This window comes from Trachurus japonicus, chromosome 14 (assembly GCF_045865225.1).
Source record: "Trachurus japonicus isolate A0001 chromosome 14, Traja_1.0".
NCBI classification, from domain to species: domain Eukaryota; kingdom Metazoa; phylum Chordata; class Actinopteri; order Carangiformes; family Carangidae; genus Trachurus; species Trachurus japonicus.
In genome coordinates, this window is record NC_140920.1 from 24,938,093 (window position 1) to 24,950,794 (window position 12,702).

A 12,702-nucleotide genomic window follows, 5' to 3' on the forward strand; every position below is an offset into this window, starting at 1 on the left:
GGGCTTAAGAGTTCTATTTCCCTCTGAGACATTTAGTCTGACCTCACTCAGCTGCTGTCTTTTCACTGTTACTTTCCTTTGTCCCCTTGTCTCCCATTCCTCTTATTTCCTCCTGGCCAAGTCCATTAACCTGATGTTGGAGGCAGTTTGGAGAGACACCGCTGCTCCTGTTGCTGCACTCCCCACTTCAGCTTCTGAGGCCAGTAATCAGATCACTGTTGCATCGTAGTTGCCCATTCAGCAGCAGCATCATTTCCCCTCACATTCATGGTTGCCACAGTGACATGTTGATTTCAGATCAACATAATTTCTTAATCATAAGTCTGTCATGAAATGAAAATACGATAATGCATCTCAATGATTAGAATGGCTGTTTAATCTAAACATGATTTGTTCCTGTTAATTAAAATAACTAGCAACAAAAGGAAAACACTCCAGCAGATAAAAATGGGGAAAAAAAGAATATGCCAAGTAGTAAAGTGAACAAATGAATGAGCAAATAGATAAAAGGAGAAAAAAGATTCAGACGAAAGAGGAAGGTGCTATGAAAATATTAACATTTCTCTGCTGCTCTCAGATCTTCAGGGAGGCTGCTGCAAGAGACGTGAGCCATAGCAATAAAGGGATGCCTCGCCATGGGCACAACCTTCAGTCAAGTTTGTATGCAGGTATAAAATGATAACCAGGATAATACTGAACCTTCAGCATCGCCTGAGGTGTGGAGGAACTCGTTGGTCGATAATAACAGTGGAGCCTAAGGGCCTCCTTTGGTCAGTGTGGCTTTTAAAGACCTACATACACGGGGTGATACAAGCCGATACCTTTAGGTCTGTGGTACATTTATAAGGAACAAATATCTATTTTGCTACTTTCCGTTGAAGGCGCACAACAATAACAAAATCCATATCTAAATCTAAATCTCCTGCGTGGAGATTTATGTGTGTACTTCCTGTGGAAGCAGCTGTAGTGATTTGGAGTAAACACAAGAGGAGATTGGTAGAATAATCCAACAAAAAGAAAAAGAAAAAGAAATGCAGACTGAATAAACATTATGAAGATGAGTTCTGACTCTTGAATGATAACAACGGAAACAAGTGAAGAGAGGCACAAGCACAGATTGTCAGACTTATTTTTAACTATAATAAAATCTCGAGCCACAATGTGCTTTCAGGAAACCACAAAAAGGGATGTGATGTACCTGTGTCAAATCAGCCAGTCAATCAGAATCACTACAGCTTCATAGAAATCCACTGAGGATAGGATAACTCATGTTCTTGCTTAATTTCATTCAGGAACCAAAGTGATTATCCTTGACGATCAAGGCTTGATGGACGCAGCCATCATCTGCAATCACAACATCAGTGTTCATTGTTTTGCAGATCTCAGTCTTGTTTGTCCATCAAAGCAAATGATTTTTCATCCCGTTGAGTCTCCGCCCCTCACCGCCACTGACATCACTGACGGTACGGATCATTCTCTGTAAATGGAAATGATGATGATACGGTGGAAACAACAGCCTCCTTGTATGGACCTCCAAAGTGGAGGACTGGTTCAACCACAGCTATGCCTCAAACTCAAATCTCTTTCCTTGTCAAGGTCCATACATTTACTGCAGGTCCTGAATATTTCTGCTCAATTCTTTGGATCATTTCCTCAGTAAGTGAGGTGGGAGGATCCCTAATGACCAACAGAAATTACATCAACCACTATACAAGGCTCCGTGATTAATGAGGGCATAAATGTAAAATTAATGTTGCACGGACATACAGTAGCAGGCTATATGAGATTCAAATAGTTGGACATTATATCTGCCTTGTTCCTGTGTTGTGTTTATTCTTGTAAAGAGCTTTGTGTTCAGAATCCCCGATTCATTCATTATTTTCTTTTCTCTTCATGCATAAGTCTGTCAAAGAGAAAACACAGTGACAAATAAATTATGGAGTGCATGTTTCTACACCTATAATTACAGTTGCACTGATCACTCCCGTTATTCTCAGAGACTTGTCATTTCCATGGTGATGGTGTCCTTCGAGAGGCTTTCGAAAGCTCTCTCCTCCCAAGGTGCTAGATGCGAGATTACACTCTTTGGATATTTTCATATTGTTTGCTATTGTTTCCCATCTATCTGCAGTAACACAGTAAAACCTATCATGCACAAGTAAAAAGTAAGCCTGGTTATTTTGATGGCACCTAAACTCAGCAGAGAAGCATGCAGTTTTAATGGGAGAGGTGTGAAGGGAAGGAGTAAAACCAGCAGGCTATGCTAATTTACTCAGTGCTGCTCAACACTGACTGAGGAGGAAGGACTTTATAACTGATAAACAAGAGGAGAATTTCACAGTGACGCACTCCTTATTTGTAAATGTTGACACAGCAGTGCAGATGTGATATTGTTGAATGTTTTTTTACGCCGCTGTTCATAAGTTTATCCCAAATTGAGACACCAGAGGCCAAAAGGTTGAATCAGTGCCTACATGTGCTCGCTCTTTGGCCATGTAAGGACTCCTCTGTTTTCCCGGTATGATTTATTATTCTGTATAATTTCTCTTCCCATCTGCTCTTATGTAACCAGCAATTGTGTTGTTTAATACTCACCCCTCCCTTACCAATTATTGCAGAAGTGCTGTCAGGCGAGCCACTTAACCCCGCAACACAGTCTCATAAAACTCTGTATTGAAAGCTGAAATAGGAGAAAATGTAAAGTTTTGCATGCCTAAACCTCCAAAAAGTTTTGCTTGGTGCAGTATTTCCACCCTGTAAAAACAAGTAAGTCTGATATTTGGTGATTTCTCAATTTCCTTTTTCCGACTACTGTGCTATTTTAGTTTATTGATGCATCTCCAGTCAATTCACCACATGCTGTGTGTTTGGTGAAGAGAGAGTTGTCAGCATCTCTATTCCAGCACAATGAGTTCTTCCAATGAAATTTCAAGAGAGTTGTAAAGTGCTACAAGCTGTTTTCAGAAGACAGGTGTGAATACGTGAAGGAGAAATGTTCCTCCCCACACAGAGGCTATTAATCTACGCAGTGCACTGAATACAGTAGCAAAGTGACAGACAGATGACTGGTTGGCTTTTTATGCAGTTGCACTTTCTCTTTCAGGTCCTCCTCCCACTCACTGTGCATCTGCATAATTCATAGTGTTAAGAGGGGAACTCATACGCGTAGATGTTAATGTAAATACAAGTCTGTCTGCACCATAATAACACAGTGTCAGCCATTGTCATCTAAATGCATATTTGTCCTTTATAGCTCACAGTGGGGAAATTCAATATTTACCCGAGCAGATTTTTTAAAGAAGCGTGAGCAGCCATGGCTAACTCTTGCTAATAAGCAATACTAATTGCAGACCTGCCTTTTTTTTTTTTTTTCTTGATCGATGTGGGAAAACATTTGGAGGAGGGGAAGGATGAAATTTCCCCACCAGGTAATAAACTTTACACCAGTCATTTATAAGAAAAGATGTGTCAGCTCAATATGTGCAGATCAGGAGCGTTCCGTCCAGATGCTGCCGCCCTCAGACAAGGTTAGCACTAGATTAATTTAATCAGCATGGCTGAAAGCTGAAGTGTTGCCTTATAGGAGCTTCTGCTTTTCCTCTGCAGTTGTCATGTCTGTCAATCCTCTCATCCTGTGAACTCGTGACGTGACTCTTCTCTGCTACTCGGAGCAGATATTTTTAGCACATAATTGCATCGTATATTTGATAACTAGTGTTTTACAAAGGTTTTTGATTTGTTAATAATGGTGAACTATATGGGTTTTAAAGGACAGTGGGGTTGGTGAGCATCCATATGTGCCAGAACACCTTGTATGACAGGAAAGCCTCACGTAAACATAACATATAATATTTGAAACATACAGCAATACACTAAAGATAGAATTTGAACACAGCCAGTACATGATGATAAATCTACAGTTCACAGTACGTGGACATGTGGACCTTCCCTCCTTGTCCTCCCCACATCTCCCCTTTACTGTATTTCTCTCTGATTTCTACATGGGTTGTGTTTGATGTGGGTGGTTTGGTCACATGCAAACACACACACACATACACACACACACAGGGTCTTGTTATCTTTGCATGTGACCCACAAAGCCTCGTTTTCAGAACCTCATTTACGTCTCGTTCATGCTTTGTGTTGTGTGCTGTTTGTTGTTTGTGAAACAAAGCAAGCATTTCATTTATTGCGCCGATGCAATGTTTGTCTGCGCGATTTGGAACACGTGGCAGCTACATTCGCACAACTGGCTCAAATGTTGAATGATAATCAAAGGCGCTGATCCGGTGAGGCATTGAGGGAAAACGTTTGAATAGATGACAAAGCCTTTGCTGGCAATCTGTTGTTGCATGAAAGTCCTTCCCACTGCCTCCTCAGATCGGGTTCTTGCTCGTGTGGAAGGCACTGCCTGGCTTTTCCCTTCTCTGTTTTGCTTAATACCCTATTAGAAGAGGACACAATCAATGCAGTTTGCCTAATAATTGGATTTCTCTCGTCTTTTTTTCTCCCCCAAGGCAAGAGAGAGAAAATGCAAGACATGCCTTCCATCAGTCTCCTCAACTTACCTTTATTTGCATTGTGATTGGATTCTTTGTCTGATAACCCATGACTCTGATACCTGGCGAGGTCGATAAGGGTAATTACCATGAGCCACCCCGAGGCATTAGCACCAGCTTGACTGGAGGTGTTGGTGTGTGTGTGTGTGTGTGTGTGTGTGTGTGTGTGTGTGTGTGTGTGTGTGTGTGTGTGTGTGTGTGTGTGTGTGTGTGTGTGTGTGTGTGTGTGTGTGTGCAGGTGTGTGGGTTTGATGGACAGATTACAATCAGATCGGAACACCACAGCACAGGCTTTATGTTCAAACACTGACAAGAAAGCAGCCCCACAGAAATGTGGTTACAGTACAATAGGACAGGAGCAGTATACTGCTGGAGGCAAATTACATGCAACCATTTATTCAATACTCATTGGAAAAGTCATTGCTTAGTATGGCATCACTTGTTACTTTAATTTTATTACTCAACCAGACTCAAAGGTCAAAGGTGTCTTTAAAGATCCACTGTCATGAAAATTTTGATCGATACATGTATGGTAATCAATTTACAAGGGAAAGAATGGCTGAACATACAGTATGAAGAAGCTAAAGTCTTCTCTGCACTGTTGTCTGAAAACAGTGGATATCTTTAATGCAGCTGACTGTGTGGTGACCTTAGGGCAGTAGTGCCTGTAGTGTCAGCTTAAACATGTCTGCATTATTATCTGACCTTCATCATATGCAGTCTTTTTCTCACACTCCATCAGCTTCTTATGCCTGGAAGAGAAATTCCTGTGTCATTGAAACAACTACAGAATGTGTCCTTGCTGAACCTACGCAAGAAACAAAAAAATCAATATTCAAGTCGGTGCATCGTATTTATAAGCCAAATGTGCAGAGACACCACTGATATGATATAATCACTATATTCACTGGTATCTACTGTATGTTAGTTATAAAGGAATCTTGCCTGGGGTCGAATGCAAAGACGAGCCTCAATTGAATCTCAACTTGTTGAGTGAAGATTCCAGGTCGACAAAAAGAGAAAGAGAGAGTCAGGAGAACACAATGTGAAGTAACCACAAAAATAATGACACTTTGTAGTTGTAAAGTGACACCACATCAGAAATGGCCGCCTGTAGGCTGAAAGATGACTGCCTTGTAATTTGTAATTTTCTCATTGACCAAGGACAAGTTTAAATGATGTTCCACATACTGTATGTTATAACAGGAATCTCTGCTGTATCATCCATCTCTCCACTGCCACTCGAGCCGTTTTCCCACTAAAATTAGCGGGTCGACGCGGGTTTTTTAAACGCGGGTCGACCCGCTAACAATCGGCATTTGGCCCCTTTCCCATTGACCAAAATGAGCCGAGTCTGACCCCCCGCTGAGGGATCAGACAGAGCATAAACCAATTGCCCCGCTCTCATCCGCGGTGCAAGAGACACACACAGTCATGCCACAGCCGCCCGCCGCGGAGTGTCCGTCCGCCGAGGCAGACGAGGTGTCTGGCCGACCTGAGCACCAGGACCGCGGAGGACAGAGAGTCTGCCGCGGCCATGTGACGGACGTCCGGGACACAACACATCAGTTAAACACACTGTCGTTTCTTTTTTTTCAATCGTTTTTGGTCAGTGTTATTTGATCTTTTGATCCCAGTCTCTCTCGAATGAGAGCAGAGCTTTGTTTTGGTACGTGATATGAGACGCGACCGGCGCGATGACGTAGCGTCACGTAACGTTCAGTGTCATCACGTAAATTAGCGGGTTGACGCGGGTCTGGCGTTCCCACTGCAAGCCGTTCGGAGCCGAGCCGATTAAAGGCGATTTTAACCCGCGTCGCTTGCCGAGTCGTTTGACCCGCGTCGACGCGGGTCGACTCGGCTCGGTGCGCCTTTCCCACTGCCACCAAAAGCCGATTGTTAGCGGGTTTAAACGGGTTTTTTGACCAGTGGGAAAGGGGTATCAGTGTGCTCAGTGCCCTCAGCACGTCTCAGACACCTTTAATGTTATGGGTAATTATGCAACATTGTGGGGAGCTCCATGGGGGCACAGCATGACAAGGGAGCAGAGTGCTGAGTCATATTTCAGAGCCGTCACAGACATGGATAGACAAATTAATTTCTAGTAAGCAATTGTGTTAGAGGTTTGCAGTGACAAAGGACCACATGAAAAAGAAAAGCCAAAAAAAAATGAAACTTACTTTTGACTTTTTAAATTTTATTTAATTAACACTAGAACCGCCGTGAGGTCATTTTGACCTCTTTCGCTTCTTAAAATGCATGTAACTCTGTTTGCGTAAAAACCCTATGTCTCCCATTCAATGACTTTTCCTAGAAGTGTGTTCTACATCATATGCGTTTTCATGATTCTAGTATAAAAGAGAACGAAAAAAATTGTGATTTTGAAAATTTTTATATACACACACTGTTCGAAAAATAGAAAATTAATGAGTCGTCTATATTGGTTGCCTAGCAACGACTATTGTATTTTTGTAAAGTATGTGTGTGTAAATGAATGTGAAGCATTACTATGAAGTGTTTTGAGCTGTGTGTCTGGCTGGTTATATAATGTATATGGCTATATAAATGCAGTCCATTTACCATTTTTGCATTAGAATGAATGGAGGTCAAAATGACCTCTTGGCGGTTCTAGGGGTACCTGGAATGTTGGCGGTTCTAGTGTTAAAGCTCAGAGTATGATGTGTGCAGTAGTCCAATCCATGACTATTGCACATGTAACGTATCAGATTAATGATTCAAAAGCCTGTGTAGTAAGTAGGTGCTGGAGCAGCATTCAGTGCTGAAATCTATGAAAATGATTCCATCCGAGTTATTCATGCATGGAAATATCAGAATTAATGAAAGCAAGTGGCAAAGTTGTGTCTTACAGTAACCTTTGAACATACCAGACATAAATATTTCACTGTTGTCCAATTACCTCGCTGCCTTGAAAAGTTTGAAAAAGTTGAGAAGCCAATAAAAAAAAAACTGAATTCAAAGCAGTGTCTCTGTGCAGCTGCAACTAGGACACTGGTTTTGCTTCTTGAATGGAGCTTTCATGAGTCCCTTCTTAACCATGTGCAGCAGAAGCACTCTAACATCAATTATGAGAAAACATCTTGGCAGCGGCTGCACGAACGCTGTGTTTGCAAAACAAAAGATTTGCACAAAGGCAAAGACTCACAGTAACCTAGGATTTGTTAGTTTGTCGGCTTGTTCTTAACCCCCACCACCCCCCCAACACACACACATCCACGCACACACACAAGGGATATCTGAAAGCCTTTATTGATATAGTGTAAGAATATCTCAACAGCAAACGAGAGGCTGAATGAATGTTTGTGTTGTGAGCCAGTGTGACAGACGGAGATCTGTGAAAATACCTCGGGCAAGGGCAGCTGCAGCATTTTGTGTAAACACCATTAATTGCATGTCTGCGGTAGTAAATTGTAATTGTGAGCAACTGAAGAACTTCAGTAATTGGAACAAACTGATTTATATCCTCATTTCCTCCGAGCGCTGTTTCTTTCCTTCAGCAGCATTAAGATGGCTCTGATACCTCATGTTTTTAGAAGTAAACAAGGGAAGCAGCAAGAGAATAAAATATGAGCTGTTTAAGATTCTCCTCTCAAATCTGTCCACACACCTGCTTTAGGAAGTTTTGTGTAGGAATGTAACATTCAACACATCTGGAGGAGGGACAGGTTTAGCCACACTGGAAAAAATACATGTAAGAATTCCTTCAGATATTCATATTCCTCATTGTTAACGCCTTTAATATTGGTAATCTTTATTCATGATTCCAGTTATGCTCTCTACTGACATTGTTGATTCCCTGACTTTGTGTAGTGCTAGCATAAGATAAATATTTGAAGATTTAAGAGAACTGTTGCATTGGTGCAGATATTCATGGTACTCAGAGGATGATCCAACATCCCATTGTCTTAGTGTTTCACTCAGCAACATAGTCATCAGCGTGTAATTTGTGTTTACTTCTGATTATTGTATATAACTGTAAGCATGTTTAATGTTAGCATTTAGCTCAAAGGAATTAATATTACTGGTTACATGCTGTCATTCCGACATCCCACCACTCCAGCATTAGACATACAGTACCACTATTCCAACATACCGCTATTCCGACATGCGAACGTCCCACCATTCCGACAAGGCTTTCAATATAAGTAAATGTGCGTTACTCAACAGGTGGCTCCCTTCTTTAAGACATGCTGAGAGGAATACCTTATACTCTGCTCTACTCAGTCCAACTTCCACTGCCGACAGCCAACCAAGCCAAATTAAATGCATGCCCTAAGGCAACACAGTTCACTAAAACCACCAGCTTTGTGGAGTAAAGTGATGATACATTTGGTCATTGGGAAGAACAAATTGGAGTAAATCAATGTCCAGTGACCAGTATCCAAGAGGAAATGATATGGTGACTTAAAATCAGTGGCTGAAAGGAAGGTGGGAAGTGGAGGATCATAAAAATCAATAATTGTTATGTTGACGAAAGGTAACAATTTGCACAAAGAATAACTGCCAGTGTTTGAACTGCTTATATAAAGTTGTGTATGCAGTTAAAGACATACAACATAAAGGCTCATGATACAAAGTGCATTTTATTCGAATCCCTCCTTTTTCACACCTCCACTTCAGACGTGTCAACACCGGTCGCCGTCTCTGTTTGGGCTCCAGGACATTACTGAGTAGCATTTCCTCTGCAAAAGACCTTTAGACTCCTCATCTGCCCCCCCCCCCCCCACACACACACACACACTCCCTTGATAGAGGGGGTCAGTTGTGGGGCAACACCTGGTTTTCTGCCAGCTCCCCTGTGGCACCGACACACACACTGATCCACTGAAGTGAGTGGATCTGTCTCCAAATCAAACACACACACTGATGCTTAAAGCATACATATGGGCACCCCGTCACAGCTACACACATGGTCACACCACCAAGCTGCATCTCGAGGGACAACAGTAGCCGTAGCAACAGGAGGTGTGCCAGTTATTTCTCCCCTCTTTTCTGCATTCTCTCCCTGCTGCCCTCTCGCTCGCTCACGAGCACACGCTCACAAACGATACTCAAAACAGCCGAGACAACAAGATGTGACTTTAAGATGTTTGCAGTGATTGCAGTACGATTTGCTTTCTGCTCTCTCACATTCATTCCCTGCATTCAGTCTAGCGCAGCTTAAATGTTGAATTTTGCTGATATTGATTTAACAATATCTTATTATTCTGCGTTTGCCAGTTTAATAGTGCCTCTCAGATGCTTTGGTACATTCTTACAGGAGGGTTTTCAGAGTAACAATCATTTACAGAGCCTTTCAGATCTGTAAGTGGTGGTGTGCTTTAAAAAAAAAGAAAAGAAAAGGCTTCTTTCATCTTTTTTTGTCATCCAATCTTTGTTGCACTGGGCAGGGAAGCGCTCAGGACTGGTTGTCCGTCAATTAAAGGGATGACACAGACAGATAATTACAGATGGGTGCTTTTCAAGCCTCCAGCCCCACTCATTTGCATGTGTTTGAGATGAGGGGAGGAAAATCAACTACAGAAGAAAATAGAACGCACACCTGTACTGATGATGGTGTCTGACCAAAATAACATCAAAAAAACTTAATGTTAGTGTAGGAGCCACATCTGGTGCAATACAATACACAAACCAATGATATCAGACAGTGTTCCAGAACATGAAGCAATACCAAGATGGAAAGGAAACATACCCAACCACTCAGCCACCTTCTCTGGACTTTAGTTACATTACCATTACATTGTTTTAAATGTATTAGACTAGTATGTATTAGATTAGTTTTTTGGCACAAGGCAAAAAAGTCTCCCTTTAGGGGAACTATGCAAGTCTGCTCGCTTTTCCACTGTTTCATGTCGACTAAGGGCTGGGAGAAGTTTCAGAGTCCTCCGTGGCTTCTCTGAGGCCCCGTCCATACGAACCCGGGTATTTTTGAAACCGTGTGTTTCTCTACACGGTTTGGCCTTTCGTCCACACGTAACCGCAGAACTGGGCTCCTGAAACCGGAGTTTTTTGTAACCGGAGTCCAGGGTGAACTTTTTCGAAAACTCCGGTTTCAGCTTCACGTGTGGACAGGAAAACCGGACATTTTTCAGAAATCCCTGCCCTCCCTAGTTACTGTTGCTAGCACGTCAAGTTCTCGACGCTGACCATGCGCTGACCACTCAGACGCTCCTGTGAATATCAATAATCACTAAACATGCGGACACTAATACAAAACCGCGTGGTCACCATATGTGGTTACATGCTGCTATTCCGACATGCCGCTATTTCGACATTGACTTCTAATTTTATTTTTCAAGCGTCCCACTATTCCGAGATTCTTTTTTTCATTGTCGGAGTAGGGGCACTTTACTATTTTTCAAACATTCCGCTTTTCCGACATTGATTGATACGTTATAGTCAGACCTGTCCTGATTTTTTTTCTTCATCTGAGACACTGTTTCTCATACACAAATACATAGGCCTATAAGAGAGAAGAAAAAACAAACCCTCCAAGTTTAAAAACACACCGGCAGCAGCACCCCTGATCTGCAGCTACTGAGACTGTTATTATTCTGTCACTGAAGTCAGCTGAAGAGAGAATAACTTTGTTGCTGCTCCACAGAGAGCACATGGCTAATTAATATGCACGTGCTGACCATTGTGTCTACGCATTCCGGGGGCAGAGGTGTGTTCACGTGCACAACTGCACACCATTCTTGTAACCAGTTTGATTTATCAAAGAGAAATTGCGGAGAGTTGTGCACGCACAGTTTGATAGATCTGAAAAAGGTGTAAATATTTTGGGATGTCTTTTCTCCGTAGGCCTAAGCAAAACATTTAGTAGCAGCAGTTTTACACTGCTTACTTACAGTTTTGATAAATGAGGCCCCAGGCCCTGAGCCCAGAGCCCAGACGCTCACAGACGCAGCTCTCCGCTGTCCGTGGTGCTGAAGGTGACAGGTTAACTTGACAAACAAACTGCAGCATAGTTCTGTTTGTTTATCATGTGTGTTAGTTTTGTTTGCGACTTGATAGTTGAGTTGTTGAAATTAAGAACATCACTCCCTCATCAAACCGGTGACAGGCATGCTGAAAAGAAAAGAGAGAGAGACGGGCCTGGGTATCGCAGCTGTAAAAAAAAAAAAAAAAAAAAAAAATCGGAATAGCGGTATCAAAAAGTGTCGGACTACCGGCATGTCTAGATAGAGGGATGTCGTCTAATAGCGGGATGTCTAAATAGAGACATGTCGGAATAGCGGGCGGACCCCACCATGATATGGCTAAAATAGGCTTTTATCAAATTGTAAATTGCGGTCACTTCCCCACTGTGTTGCTTCCTTCCGTCCTGTACATTTGTTTTAAATGAAGCCTTTCAGAATCAATCAGTGGATCGATGGATTGTCGTTACGATGTGTGTATTTGTGTATTTTCGTATCTGTCATAAACAAGAGATTACGGGCGGGGTGTGTTAGTAGCGCGGACTCGCGGTGCCGGTCAGTTTGAGCTGTTTGAGCCTCCACTCTCTCTGTACAAGTTATAGCTGCTTTCCTGTTAGGAGTGATATCACCACCTACTGCTTTGGAATGCACATGAAGACGGATTTGCGGTTTCATGTGGACGGAGTTATTTTTTATCACACCGGTGGTGTGGACGCGAATTTTTTTTTAACCGGGGTCCAGAAAAGTTCGGTTTCAAATATACCCGTGTTCGTGTGGACTAGGCCTGAGTTACAGCGGCGCTCCGTGCAGCACTGCATGTCCTTATGACGGTTGTGAATGGGCCTCACTTTTCTTCGTCCAAAAAGACACACCAAAATAACATCCAAATACCTCCATAGTGCTCGTCTGTAATGTCCCTCTTGTATTGAAGCCCAACATGAGAAATTGTTCCAAAAAAAATGTTATAGTCTATATTTTATTGTAGCGGAAGCTCCCAGCACTGCTCTTCCTGGTCTGTCCAAATCTCACGAGATGCAAATGCAAATCGCGCAATTTCTCATGTTGGGGCTTCAATACAAGAGGGACATTACAGACGAGCACTATGGAGGTATTTGGATGTTATTTTGGTGTGTCTTTTTGGACAAAGAAAAGTGAGCCCTGTTCGCAACCGTCATATGGACATGCAGTGCTGCGCCGAGCTCCCC